The 14934-nt window shown below is 42.8% G+C and overlaps 1 protein-coding gene across 11 annotated transcripts in view; it reads right to left on the bottom strand.

The window, feature by feature from the left end:
- Positions 1-14934, bottom strand: part of kcnab2a (potassium voltage-gated channel, shaker-related subfamily, beta member 2 a) — a 120986-nt gene that overhangs the window by 91569 nt on the left and 14483 nt on the right. For 3 of the 11 annotated variants that reach the window (XM_021569433.2, XM_036950478.1, XM_021569432.2), the window contains one exon: positions 6979-7025. The exons of 5 other annotated variants lie outside the window; for them this stretch is intronic. The gene's annotated coding sequence lies outside the window, so the exon portion shown is untranslated. Of the gene's footprint in view, positions 1-6978; positions 7304-14934 lie in introns of those variants that run through there. 3 more of the 11 variants (XM_021569436.2, XM_021569438.2, XM_021569440.2) reach the window with 1 other exon arrangement.

Below are 14934 nucleotides of genomic sequence, written 5' to 3'. Positions count from 1 at the left end.
AGAAAGACACACACTAAATCCTCAAGTGCACACACAATAAAAACACTGTGTTGGGTTCCATCTGTCTGATTTGATACATGTCCACACATCTGACTCACGCGCTAACAGATGCCATCGCAGGGTCACTTTCCACATACGCACCACCACCGCAGGACAGGCCAGGCTCCCACTGCTCTTTTTAATAAGACACCCCTCTGACTCACTACGTCCAACACAATCCATTTAGCATAGGAAGTGAACAGGTTCATCTTTCAGCCTGCTGTATAAAAAGAACATATACAAAGAGCGCTTTGATGTACGCTGCAAGTGCATGTTGCCGACTGAAAGCCAAGCAGGTACCCCTAGCACCACAGTGTGTGTGTCATGGTCCATGACGAGAGGAGAGGAAATGGAATTCTTCCTTGGGGGCTAACATCATCATCGTGTTTGTGGCCACATGCCTGAGGCCTGGCTGTAACCTGTGTCACAGACAATCAATGTGTGGGGCCTGGCAAGTGCTTGTTTCCCAGTCTATTTCTGGGCTGTAGTGTTAGAACATGACTACTGCTACAGTGCAAGTCTGTGTTTCACAATAAGAGAATAGACCACTGTTCTGTGTTACAGTGAAACAGTATAGGGTAGTGTGACAGGACTAGATGTCAAACACTTCAAATGTACCCGATGTTGGACAAAGAGTTGAGGTGCATCAATATGAATGGAACATCTTTCTGATCAATGTGAATGCCGCACTGTTCAGATATTTTCTAATGTGAAAAAATGTGTACGTCAAAGTGAATTGGTGAGTGTCAGTTTTACAAAGGACACAAAACAGGCTATTGCGTGATAGTGAATTGCATCTGTGTACAGAAAGTAAGCCACTCTGCATATTTCTGTTTGTATAGACAGTATCTGTGTGTATCCATCAGTGTATGACTATCAGTGTGAACATCAGTGAGACATCCTCTGTGCTGTCAGGCTGTGTTCCACATGTCCTGCTGAGAGTCTGAGTCCACAGCCTGAGGCTGCCAGTGCCACTGAGCTACAGTTTCAATGTGTCCTCTATCTCTCCCCCTTACAGGACCTGGCTGGCAGTCCCCAAATCCATGAGACAGCACAGAGCCAAGGTGGTGTGGGTCACACATCAAACACACACGCTGTCCTCCACGTAACAGAACAAACAGGCAGGCCCTGCCCATTGGTGAGTTGTCATGCAGCTCTGCAATGATTGGTCAGAGACCAGCCGCAGAGCAGTAAGCTATAGCTTTACTCAGCAATAAAGTAACGCTGCCCCGCCCTTCTCCACAAAGCCTCCCTTTGTTTATATCTCCCTCTCATACGCTTTCTTTCCTTCTAACTTGAAGTGTTGTCTCTCATTTCTCCCTCCCCGTGTTCTGCCAGCTCTGGTGTTGTAACCCTATGCACAGCTCACACTGCAGCAGAGAAGACAGTAGATCTGTGAGCCCTCCATCGTGGAATTCTCCTTCACACTTCGGGCTGTCAATGTCCGACAGCCTTTCCTGTATACTGGGACAGTGGCCGTGTCCAGATTCACATACTTGCGTCGTAAATTGTAAGGCGTTTAATAGTATGTATGTGACATTTCAAAAATCAAGAATAGTTTAAATGACCAGAGGTCATACAGTAGTCATTTCAGCTATGACAACAGCTGATCAATTAGATAAGATGCGCTACTTAAATCAACAAATGGCAGGAAACAACGCAATTGCGCATGACATTCTCAGTATGAGGGAAAAAAATAAAGTTTTATAGCATGAATTTTCGAAAATCGTGTGTTAAATGCCAGGATGTTAAACCAATTTTGTATTTTCATCAGGTAGAATTTCACAGCCACAACGCATTAGAAGTGGGGGGGCTGTGAGTTTTTGATAGCTAGATCAAATAAACCATTTGGAAGACGGCGAAAAGCAAAGCTTCGGCAGTGGTGTTCAAATGTAAGTCGTTTTTGTTCTCCTTAAAATTGACTATCTCATCATAACGTTACATCTTTGAAAACAGATCTACTGCCTGCTGTGCCTTTAGCTTGTGCCTTCAGAAAGTATTCAAACCCCTTGACTTTTCCCAAATTTTGCTGTGTTACAGCCGGAATTTAAAGTTGATTAAATAAGAGATTGTGTCATTGGCCTACATACCCCAGAATGTCAAAGTGAAATTTTGCTTTTAGAAATGTTTACAAGTTAATTCAAAATGGAAAGCTGAAATAACAAGTCAATAAGTATTTAACCTCTTATGGAAAGCCTAATGAAGTTCAAGAGTAAACATTTGCTTAACAAGTTACATAATAAATTGCACAGACTCACTGTGTGCAAGTGGTTAACATGATCTTTGAGTGACTATCTCTGTACCCCACACATACAGATAATTGTAAGTTCCCTCAGTCAAACAGTCCACTTCAAAAAACAGAATGACAACCCGAGGGGTTTTCCAATGCCTCGCAAAGGGGTTTATATGTCAACATTGAAAAGCCAACATTGAATATCACTTTGCGCATGGTGAAGTTATTAATTACACTTTGAATGGTGTATCAATACACCCAGTTACTACAAATATACAGGCGTCCTTCCTAACTCAGTTGCCAGAGAGGAAGGAAACCGCTCAGGGATTTCCCCGTGAGGCCAATGGTGACATTAAAACACAAAAATTACAGGGTCTAATGGCTGTGATAGGAGAAAACTGAACATGGATCAACATTTTAGTTACTCCACAATACTAACCTAGTTGACAGAGTGAAAAGGAAGCCTGTACAGAGTAGAAATGTTCAAACCATGCACCCTGTTTGCAACAAGGCACCAAAGTAACACCGTAAAAATGTGTCAAAAAATGTCAATGTATGGCACCCACTTGGGTGATGCCTCAGCAGCTATAGGCGCCAGAAAGCTCACGACATACAGTTCAGAGTAATAGCCAGTCGTCTTCATTACGAGCCCTCTGCCTCATCACTGCATTCCACTACTGTATCTCCCATTGCTCTCAAACTTCAGGTGACTCTTCAGTTTATAGGCCTACGTAGGTGTAGACCTACTCAAGTTTACTCTAAAGACGTTCTAAATGCTATCTACTTAGCTAATGTTAGCCCAAAACAACACAAAAAGGTCACTGGGTGGGGCATAGGTGATCCTTTCCGATTCATATGAAGCCTCAACTGATTCTGAAGACAAAAAAAAAACTGAAAAAACATTTTGAACGGTCATCCACCTGCAATCATTCTAGAGCTCCGACTTCGCCGACCTGAAGATCACCAATGTCACGATTTTTCCCAGTCGGAGCTCATTTAATTTCCAAATTCCCAGTGGTCTTGAATGCACCAAAAGTAGTATATTTCGGCCGTGGCATACTTTATACTAAACAGTATGTGCTAAATAGTACGATTAGTACACAATATGCAGTTTAAATAAGTAGTAGGCAAGACAAATTTCAGACTCCGCCAGTGTCTATATGGAGGTTACTGTATAGATCTCAGATTGCCCCAGCAGGGGGGCATGCTGTAGCTTTTGTGTATCACTGTGCTGGAGCTAACTGGAGGCCCTGCAGCTAAATAACATCCATTAGTCCGAGTTGAGGGATGCGTGGCAAAACAAGCAAACGCACACAGCAGTGACACGAACCAGGCATCTGCTCTGTACATATTGCCTTTATCCCTCAGGGATATTGAGAGAACCTCAACCCCCTATTGACACAGAGCCCTGCACTACACTACCCAGGGCCAGCACAGAGAAGACTGACAGTAGGGGCCCATATGTTTCAAGCATCTCAGAGTAGTAGGGCTGATTTAGGAACAGTTTTGTCTTTTAGATCAATGATTACATGGACGGACCTGATCCTAGAACAGACCCAGAGAGCACACATACAGTAGAGACGTAGAATCCACAGCCCACACTGAGCTGTTCTAATCAATCTGAAGCCACCGTGTCAGGAGCAGACATTTCCCTTATAACTCACATCACAAAATGCCATTGTCACATAAGTGACGTGTCTAAACTACGCTAGATCATCATTCAGCGTCACAAAATATTGCCTAGCAGCTGTACTTCACCAGGCAGGACCAGCACACCCTGTATAAAGAAGTACCACGGTGTTCAAAGTATACTGTACACACGTCAGAATTCACATGGCTTTTATATACACTGTAGTCAATAGCCTAAGTGATATGTGGATTAGACTATGTGAATTTATTCATATAGGCTACTAGTCAGAAAGTACCTACTATTGGATCCCAAGTCAAACATTGCACTTTCTGCATTGGAACAGACAAGTTAGTCATTATCACATGTGAAGAAGCTGGGTAGGAAATTCTGAGAATGAATGTCATTTCTGTGACTTGTGAAAGTGGAAGTGTGGAGAGATGACTGCTGTGTGCAGGGCTGGGCCAGGGTCTGCTGCAGTGCGATATATAGCTAGGCCCCCTGTGAGGTGTGAACACTTCCAATTATGATCAGCTCCGTCAGTGTCTGAGTGGGAGGTTGAGATTACTACACCACCCCAGAAAACATCAGAATGACTTTACCACGGAGGTCATTCATATGGCAATTGGCCATGCAGAGCTTCTACATTCTCATTAAGAGTTCAGTCAGACAATTCAGAAAAGTGTGTTAGTAATGCATCTGAACTGAGAAAGTATTTACCATTGCTCAAGGTTATTTTGGCCTTACCTTGCATTACTTGTTTCAGTCAGGACCCAGTCCAGTCAAGACAAGGTGCCAAAAATGTTGAGTGGAGCTGAGCCCATCCAGCAGCTACGTCTACACTAAGCACTTTATCACTGGGAATCAATTAAGCCTTTTATTAGCCACAACATCCTCCTGCTTCCACTGAACGGCTATATTTTACTGCTTGGCTCACTGTCATCAGGGTGATTTTAAAACCTATGAAGACAGAGTCCTGCCACACTGCATGGAGTGTGAGAGCGCTGGCAAAGCATTATGACAACAGCAGTAAGGGCCCTCTAGGCCACTCGGGGACCAAACCCTACAGCGAATCCAGCACTGGAAGACGCATTCTGTAGAAACTGGACGAAGCAATGTACTCAATAGGCCTAGTATCATGGTACTTTTTAGTCAGTGAAAATTCATAGCAGGCATAACACAGCCTAGCTATAGGCATCCTCAGAACACCAGGAGGACGCTTCCTCTGGGGAAGCCGTTCTTTTCTAGCCGTGTGGACTCCGTTTCCTGGGAAACAACAAACAGTATCGTCAGAGCCAAACCAGTGTGAGGCTGTCTGTCGCCCTCTGAAAGAACACAGTAATCACATCACACTAATCCAACAGAGCTGGAACCGAGCTGAGGCTAGCTAGCGGAATCCTCAGTGAGGACAGAGAAAAGTCAACTGCAGGTCATTGGTATTTTACCCACTCTCACCAAATCAACTAGAATTTAGGTGACCAATATGAGGTAATACAGAGTGGTCTTGTTAAGATGTACTGGTTAAGATGTAGCACTGACAGAGCAAGAGGGTCATTGAGTTGCATTAAGTTTGCTGTATAACTGTCAAGGTATACAGCGCTGCTGAACACTTCAGAGTACACGTTACACCTAAGAGGGACATATAAACCCCTCCCACAGTGGGTTGCTGTTAAGACTACTATGCATCACAGCCACAGAGGGCTGAGGAAGAAAACACACCTGCTGGGCAGATGTGTGACAATACACAGACATATATACACACACATACATACACACGTATGTATGTATGTCAATACACAGACAATATATATATGTATGTATGTATGTATGTATGTATGTATGTATGTGTGGCCCATGAAGAGCGCTAATGACGTGAGACAGGCCACTACCTCTCAACTAGAGGATTATTACAGAGCTCTGTTTAGGGAAGTCTCCCTCATGAGCATCCAGGAATTTCTCCTCTGTGGGAGTACTGTACATCAGCCTGGTCATCCCTCAGCAGTCTGCTGCTGCTGCACAGTACGTCGGTCTCTGAAGACTACAAAGATCAGCTATAACACATCTCCTTCCAATTACACCCAGTGTTCCTCTCCAATGTCCTATAGAAGGCCTCGTCAAGGCCGACCGAACATCACAGCTTTACTGTTAATGTTGGCTAAATGCATCACATAGTCTGTCATCTCAATAGATTTATAACCGTGCACAAAACATTAACGAAATTGTCATAACATTGCTGTCATACTAACTGTATAACTGACAACCCCTTTCTGCAAGGCTGGTGTAAAAACTTGCCTAAGGATATTCAGTATCAAAACAGAGATCTGCCTTGCTCTCCTTTGTCTGCTGCTGCTGGCTACATGCAACAACTTACTGCACCAAACCCCTGCAGCCAGCCTCTCCTGCGCTGCTCACCCCAGCCTTGGACAAGAGCCCAAAGGAAGCCTCAACGCCACTGTCAGCTGCTACAGCCCCAGCATGAGAACAGCAAGGTGATGGAATAACCCACAGCCAGCCAGCCTGCCACAGCCAACTGTCACAACCGCTGGACTACAAACATCACAACATTAGAAAATCAGGTTATTTACATGTCTTGCTGGGGTGTGTTGCATAAAGACGACATTGTCTGCAACAAATGGGCACTGCAGCATTGACAGAAGCAGGTAAGGGTTCCGGCTCAAAACTCACCACTCAGTACAGACTGTGTGCATTTGTGTCGTGCGTGTACCCTCACAGCAAAGCTATTTTAAGGTGGTTCTCTATAAATCCCACAGCATGGCCAGTCCCCGGGATTAATTTAAGAGGACAGGTCATGCATAAAACATGAGACAGACCGAGAGAGAGAGTGGGGAGACAGAGCAGAAATACACCCAGTGTCATATGGTATGCACAGACGCCTCTCAGTGAAGCAAGAGCAACAAACCAAAGACTAGATCCATACGATGCTAATTACTGACGAATTGTATGTCATCTACTGTGCTACAAGCACACACACACTGAGGGAATGAGATAAGAGAAAGGGAAAGAGAAAGAGATGAAGGAGAGCGGCACCTCAGCCACGATGCTGTAGTCTAACACCTACCTCTGCTCAGTGGTGCTGGCTACTGCTCAGGCAGCGATCTGATCCTCCTGACGTAGGGATGGGATTGAGGTAGAGCAGAGCAGGAACGGTACAGCAAGATTCCAAGAAGAAGGAGAGAGAGACAAGAGGAGAGTGGATGAATGAGACAGGACTGGTGGATGGCTCCCCTCTAGTATGCGTTCCTGTGTCAGTGGTTATGTTACTGAGTGACGGAGAGAATGAGCATGAGACAGCTAGAAAGAGACCGGGCGAGATAGAGAGAGGGAGAGAGAATGGATGTGTGTGTGATGAGTGAACCTTGCGAGTCAGTGAGAGTCACGGAGAACAGATGCATTAAAAGGCACCCCCTACCTCCCTCACACCTCCTTTTGCACTGTCAGCAGCACTGGAGTAAGCATGCGGGGGGACAGGGGGAGAGAACAAGAAACGGGTGGAGTGTGATAAAAATAAAAAAAGGAAGCGGGAATCGGCTTTGTCCAATATCAATTAATTAAAGCGATGATTGGAGAGAACGGAGACAAAGGCAGGGCTTGTAGCTCATCACTGAAGCACAAAAAAACCTTGAGCGGATTCAAAGCCTGGCTGACACTGCATTATTTTTTCCCTTTTTCCAGAGAGAAAACACAGCAATTAGGCTACACAATCTGACTGCTTTTCTTCTCAAAGCATTACATGAAATCTTGTATTAGACGGAGTACAAGGGCTGCAAACTACGCAATCCTTTTTGGCATCTGGTTTGAGGGGTATAGTTGTAGCGGTATACACTGACTCGATGACTGCGTTCATCAGGAAGTGCATAAACAATGTTGTTCCTACTGTGATGATTAGAACTCATCCAAACCAAAAACACCACATTTAACCATGGCAAGGTGACTGGGAATATGCATGATGTGTACAAAACAGACCGACTATGACATCAGAAAGGCAAAGCAGAGGCAAAACGACAGTACAGGGAGAAAGAGAATTCACAATTCAACTGCTCAGACACCGATGTGTATGTGGCAGGGACTCCAGATAGTCATGGATTATAAAAAGGGCAAGCCAGCCACATCGCAGACACCGATGCCTCGATTCCAGATAAGCTGAACACCTCCTTCACCCGCTTCGAGGAAAACAATGTCGGGCCACTAATGCGGGCCCCCCCACAAGCACTGTGTGCCTTTGTTCTCAGTGGCCGACATGAGAAAGTCATTTAAGTGTATTAACCCTCGCAAGGCTGCCGGCCCAGAGGGCATCCCAAGCCGCATCATCAGAGCATGTGCAGCCCAGCTGGCTGGAGTGTTTACGGACATATTCAATTTCTGTCTGTTGGTCCCACTTGCTTCAAGATGTCCACCATTGTTCTGAGAACCAAGAAAGCGAAGGTAACTGAACTAAAAAGCCCATCGCCCCATAGCACTCACATCTCATTATGAAATACTTTGAGAGGCTTGTTAAGGACCATATTCACTCCAACTTACACGACACCCTAGACCTACTACAATTTGCATATCACCAACAGATCCAAGGACTTAAGCAATCACAATCACACCGTACACTGCCCTATCCCACCCTGACAAGAGATATACCTAATGTAAGAATGCTGTTCATCAACACCATAGTACCCTCCAAGCTCATCACTAAGCTCAGGGCCCTGGGTCTGAACCCCTCCCTGTGCAACTGGGTCCTGGACTTCCTGACAGGCCGACCCCAAGCGGTGAAGGTAGGCAACAACACCTCCGCCACACTGATCCTCAACACAGGGGCCCCACAGGGTTGCGTGCTCAGGCGCCTCCTGCACTCCCTGTTCTCCCATGACTGCGTGGCCACGCATGTTTGTGACAGTGGTAGGCATTAGAGGACGACCGATTAGGATTTTTCAACACCGATACCGATATTATTGGAGGACCAAAAAAAGTGGATACCGATTAAATCGGCCGATTTCTTTTTATTTGTAATAATGACAATTACAATACTGAATGAACACTTATTTTAACTTAATACATCAATAAAATCAATTTAGCCTCAAATAAATAATGAAACCTGTTCAATTTGGTTTAAATAATGCAAAAAGAAAGTGTTGGAGAAGTAAAAATGCAATGTGCCATGTAAGAAAGCTAACTTAACTTCCTTGCTCAGAACATGAAAACTGTTGGTTCCTTTTTTTTGTAACAGTATTTTTATTGGAATTTCACAATTTTCACCCATATTAAGAGATACAACAACAGAGACAAAGCACATAGAAAAAAAAACAAGAAAAACAGCACCCACTTACACATATCTACACGTGTGTGTACACACACACACACACACACACACACACACAGTGCCTTGCGAAAGTATTCGGCCCCCTTGAACTTTGCGACCTTTTGCCACATTTCAGGCTTCAAACATAAAGATATAAAACTATTTTTTTGTGAAGAATCGACAACAAGTGGGACACAATCATGAAGTGGAATGACATTTATTGGATATTTCAAACTTTTTTAACAAATCAAAAACTGAAAAATTGGGCGTGCAAAATTATTCAGCCCCCTTAAGTTAATACTTTGTTGCGCCACCTTTTGCTGCGATTACAGCTGTAAGTCGCTTGGGGTATGTCTCTATCAGTTTTGCACATTGAGAGACTGAAATTTTTTCCCATTCCTCCTTGCAAAACAGCTCGAGCTCAGTGAGGTTGGATGGAGAGCATTTGTGAACAGCAGTTTTCAGTTCTTTCCACAGATTCTCGATTGGATTCAGGTCTGGACTTTGACTTGGCCATTCTAACACCTGGATATGTTTATTTTTGAACCATTCCATTGTAGATTTTGCTTTATGTTTTGGATCATTGTCTTGTTGGAAGACAAATCTCCGTCCCAGTCTCAGGTCTTTTGCAGACTCCATCAGGTTTTCTTCCAGAATGGTCCTGTATTTGGCTCCATCCATCTTCCCATCAATTTTAACCATCTTCCCTGTCCCTGCTGAAGAAAAGCAGGCCCAAACCATGATGCTGCCACCACCATGTTTGACAGTGGGGATGGTGTGTTCAGCTGTGTTGCTTTTACGCCAAACATAACGTTTTGCATTGTTGCCAAAAAGTTCAATTTTGGTTTCATCTGACCAGAGCACCTTCTTCCACATGTTTGGTGTGTCTCCCAGGTGGCTTGTGCTCCTTGGGATGTTTAAAGCTTGGGAAATCTTTTTGTATCCAAATCCGGCTTTAAACTTTAAACAGTATCTCGGACCTGCCTGGTGTGTTCCTTGTTCTTCATGATGCTCTCTGCGCTTTTAACGGACCTCTGAGACTATCACAGTGCAGGTGCATTTATACAGAGACTTGATTACACACAGGTGGATTGTATTTATCATCATTAGTCATTTAGGTCAACATTGGATCATTCAGAGATCCTCACTGAACTTCTGGAGAGAGTTTGCTACACTGAAAGTAAAGGGGCTGAATAATTTTGCACGCCCAATTTTTCAGTTTTTGATTTGTTAAAAAAGTTTGAAATATCCAATAAATGTCGTTCCACTTCATGATTGTGTCCCACTTGTTGTTGATTCTTCACAAAAAAAATAATACAGTTTTATATCTTTATATTTGAAGCCTGAAATGTGGCAAAAGGTCGCAAAGTTCAAGGGGGCCGAATAGTTTCGCAAGGCACCATCCATCCATCCATCCACATATACACACACACACACACACCATTTTCCTCTTCCCGCTCTGTGCTTCTCTCACCCCATCACCATCATTGCGTCTCTCAATATATACATTTTAAACAAACTTACAAACAGAACAATTAAACAAAAAAGCTCAGTTTAAACCAAGAGGTTAGGTTCCACACATGGAACGTACAGTGTAGTTCTGAAATACATAGATCCCCGCCATTCTACGAGAATCCTTGCAGCATAATAGCTGATACCTCAGGTTCTAGGTAATTTAGATAAGGTTCCCATACTTTGTAGAACTGGTCTGTTTTAGAATGCAATGGACATGTCAGATATTCCAGAGGCACCCATTCAAATAGTATCTTATGCCAATCTTTAATAGAAGGAACCTTAGCACTAATCCACTGTAAAAGGATGTTTTTCCTCGCTGCGAAGGTAAGGATGTTGTAAAGCCTCCTTTTACCCACAGAAGTAACATGCCTACTAGGGAGACCTAACAGTAAAGAAACTGGGTCCAATTCTAGATCAACCCCTAGGATCTTTTCAATTTCTTGCAGAACACCAGACCAGTATCTTTGTATTTTGGTACATGACCATAAACAATGTGTTAGGGTGCCTGTATCAGTTTTGCATTTAAGACACTGAGGGGAAGAGGAAGTGGGGCTAAAAGCATGTCTGCGATTTGGGGATATATGCAATCTGTGTATTATTCTTAATTGGATTGCTCTAGTACGATTACATATAGATATTGTTTTTGCATATCTCCAAATGTCCTCCCAAATCTCTTCGTCAATAGTAACAGACAATTCTTTCTCCCACACTTGTTTCACCCTCTGTGTGTTGACAGCAGAAAAGGACCTTAAAGTATCATAAAACAGACTTAGACATTTTCCTTTGTGGGAAAAAAAGCATTCTTTCAATGACAGACACATCAGAGTTACCAATTAACCTGTTGAATCTATGGGGGCGCTATTTCATTATTGGATAAAAAAAACGTGCCCGTTTTAAGCGCAATATTTTGTCACGAAAAGATGCTCGACTATGCATATAATTGACAGCTTTGGAAAGAAAACAGTCTAACGTTTTCAAAACTGCAAAGATAGTATCTGTGAGTGCCACAGAACTCATGCTACAGGCGAAACCAAGATGAAACTTCAAACAGGAAATGAGCAGAATTTCTGAAGCTCTGTTTTCCAATGTCTCCTTATATGGCTGTGAATGCAGCAGGAACGAGTCTGCGCTTTCTGTCGTTTCTTCAAGATGTCTGCAGCATTGTGACGTATTTGTAGGCATATCATTCGAAGATTGGCCATAAGAGACTACATTTTCCAGGGGTCCGCCCGGTGTCCTTTGTCTAAATTGGTGCGTAATCTTCAGTTGCGGGCATTTTCTCCTGTGATTCAGGACAGAAAGCACACTTCCACGAAGGATATATCATCGAAGAGATATGTGAAAAACACCTTGAGGATTGGTTCTAAACAACATTTGCCATGTTTCAGTCAATATTATGGAGTTAATTTGGAAATAAGTTTGGCGTATTGATGACTGGATTTTCGTTTTTTTTTTTGGTAGCCAAACGTGACGCACCAAACGGAGCGATTTCTCCTAAACAAATAATCTTTCAGGAAAAACTGAACATTTGCTAACTAACACAGTCTCCTCATTGAAAACATCTGAAGTTCTTAACAGGTAAATTATTTTATTTGAATGCTTTTCTGGTTTTGTGAAAATGTTGCCTGCTAAATGCTAACGCTAATGCTAATGCTAAATGCTACACTAGCTAGCTACTATTACACAAATGATTGTTTTCCTATGGTTGAAGCATTTTTTGAAAATATGAGATGACAGTGTTGTTAACAAAAGGCTAAGCTTGAGAGCTAGCATATTTATTTCATTTCATTTGCGATTTTCATGAATAGTTAACGTTGCGTTATGGTAATGAGCTTAGGTCTATAAATAGGATCCCGGATCCGGGTTTGCTCGCCGCAACTGGTTTTAAGGTGGTGCTCTTCAGAATATAATGTCTTACTTGTAGGAAGCGGAAAAAGTCCTGCTTTGGGAGTCGATATTTCTCGACCATCTGCTCAAATGACAACAAAATCTTATCAGCAAATAAGTCATTTAGCCTGCGTATGCCCTTATTAAGCCAAAAGTTAAAGCCAGCATCCAGCAATCCTGGACTGAAATCTGGGTTGTTAAGAATTGGGGTAAGAGCAGAGGTTAGTTTGGACCTTCCCAGGAAGCGTTGAACTGACCTCCATACTTTGAGTGTGTTAAGTGTAACAGGATTATTGCAGTGATCTTCTACAGACTTGAAACTTCTGAAAAATAAAAGATCCTGTAAGGGGTATTTTGAAAGAGAAGTCTCAATGTCTAACCAAATAGAGGAGTCGTCATTTGTGATCCAGTCAGAAATATAATAAAGGTTGGCACACCATTGATAGAACCTGATATTGGGCAGGTCCAAGCCGCCCATAGAACTTGGCAGCTGCAATATTGCCATCTTAAGTCTTGGCTTGCGTTTACTCCATATAAAGGAACTTAGCCATCCATTTACATCCTTTATTACCTTATTGGAGAGTAATACTGGGATCATTTGGATTGGGTAAAGTAGTCTAGGTAAAATGTTCATTTTCAAGAGGGATATTCTACCCAACCAAGAAATTGGGAGAGAGTTCCAGCGCTCCAGATCCTGTCTTATTGTATCAAACAAGGGAACAAAATTGGCTTTGTACATTTGCTGGAATTTAGGAGTTACAAATATACCCAGATACATGAAACCTGAGGGAGACCATTTAAAAAGGGAAGGGGGGAGAAGTATTAGGTACAGAGTGTATGCTACCAAGTGGCATAGCCTCTGACTTAGTTAGGTTAATCTTGTAGCCTGAGAATTCGCTGAATAATTAAATAATATTAATAAGAGCCGTAATTGAAGTCTCGGGACTAGAGATGAATATCAGGACATCATCAGCATACAAGCTTATTTTATGGTGAACATCACCAATGAGCAGCCCCTGTATAGCAGGCGTTACCCTGATGGCCTCGGCCAGTGGTTCCATAACGAGTGCAAAGAGGAGGGGGGATAAAGGACAGCCCTGTCTGGTACCTCTGTGTATAGAGAAGCTATTTGACCTTAGCCCATTAGTAAGGACAGCAGCCTGAGGATCATCATAAAAAACTTTCACCCATTTTATAAAGTTGTCACCCAGACCAAATTTATTTAGAGCAAATAATAGGTAAGACCACTCCACACGATCAAATGCTTTCTCAGCATCTAGGGAGAGCACAAGACCATCCACAGCACTTTGTTGGTAAGCTTGAATTACATTAAGAAGCCACCTGACATTGTTGCATGACTTACGGCCCTTAATGAAGCCAGTTTGGTCTCCTTTCACAATTAGTGGCAGTGAGTCCTCTAATCTGGTGGCTAGAATTTTAGAAAGCAATTTTCTATCCACATTCAGAAGGGAAATTGGCCTGTACGAGGAACAAGACTCTGGACATTTTCCCTTTTTGAGAATAAGTGAAATGTTGGCCTCTCTCAGCGTTTGAGGGAGTTGGTCATTTGAAAATGAGTGATTAAACATATCACGCAATGGCTCAAGGATCAGGCCATGGAACTCTTTATAGAACTCACTACAAAACCCGTCTGGTCCTGGGGCCTTACCATTTTGCAGGTTCTTAATTGTGAACATTATCTCTTCCTTGGTAATAGGGGCATTAAGGAGGGACCGCTGCTCTTCGGAGATAGTAGGGAGCTCAATCTTACAAAAGAAGTTCTCCATTAACTTGGGTGCATCATTTGGCAGTTCTGAGGCATAAAGATTTGTATAAAATGTCTTAGAGTCACTTATCAATTTATTTTCATATAAATGATTACCATCAGAGTCAGTAATAGTAGCAATTGACTGAGAGTCAGCTCTCTTTTTAGCTAGGTATGCCAAGTACTTTCCTGGCTTATCGCCATGTTCATATAGTTTTTGCCTGACAAATCTCATTTTCTTTTCAGCGTCCTGTGTTAGGAGAGAGTCTAACGTTGATCTAATGACTGATATTTCCTTTAATAGGGCAGGAGTGGGCGTTTTAATGTAGTCCTCTTTAGTTCCTATTTCACCCTCTAACATTTTTTGCTTTTCACGCTTTTTCCATCTCTTAGTAGCTGTGTATGACATAATCAGACCCCTGGCATACGCTTTACAGGTCTCCCAAAGGAGCGAGGGGTTATCTGTTGATTGAGAGTTAAGAGAAAAATGCTTTAAACTCTGTAATAAAATATGATGTGAATGTATGGTCTTTAAGAATGGTTGTGTTCAACCTCCAATGTCT

This window comes from Oncorhynchus mykiss, chromosome 17 (genome assembly GCF_013265735.2).
Source record: "Oncorhynchus mykiss isolate Arlee chromosome 17, USDA_OmykA_1.1, whole genome shotgun sequence".
In the NCBI taxonomy this organism is placed as follows: Eukaryota; Metazoa; Chordata; class Actinopteri; order Salmoniformes; family Salmonidae; genus Oncorhynchus; species Oncorhynchus mykiss.
Note: the sequence above shows the minus strand (reverse complement) of the source record. Positions and strands in the feature narration are given on the sequence as shown.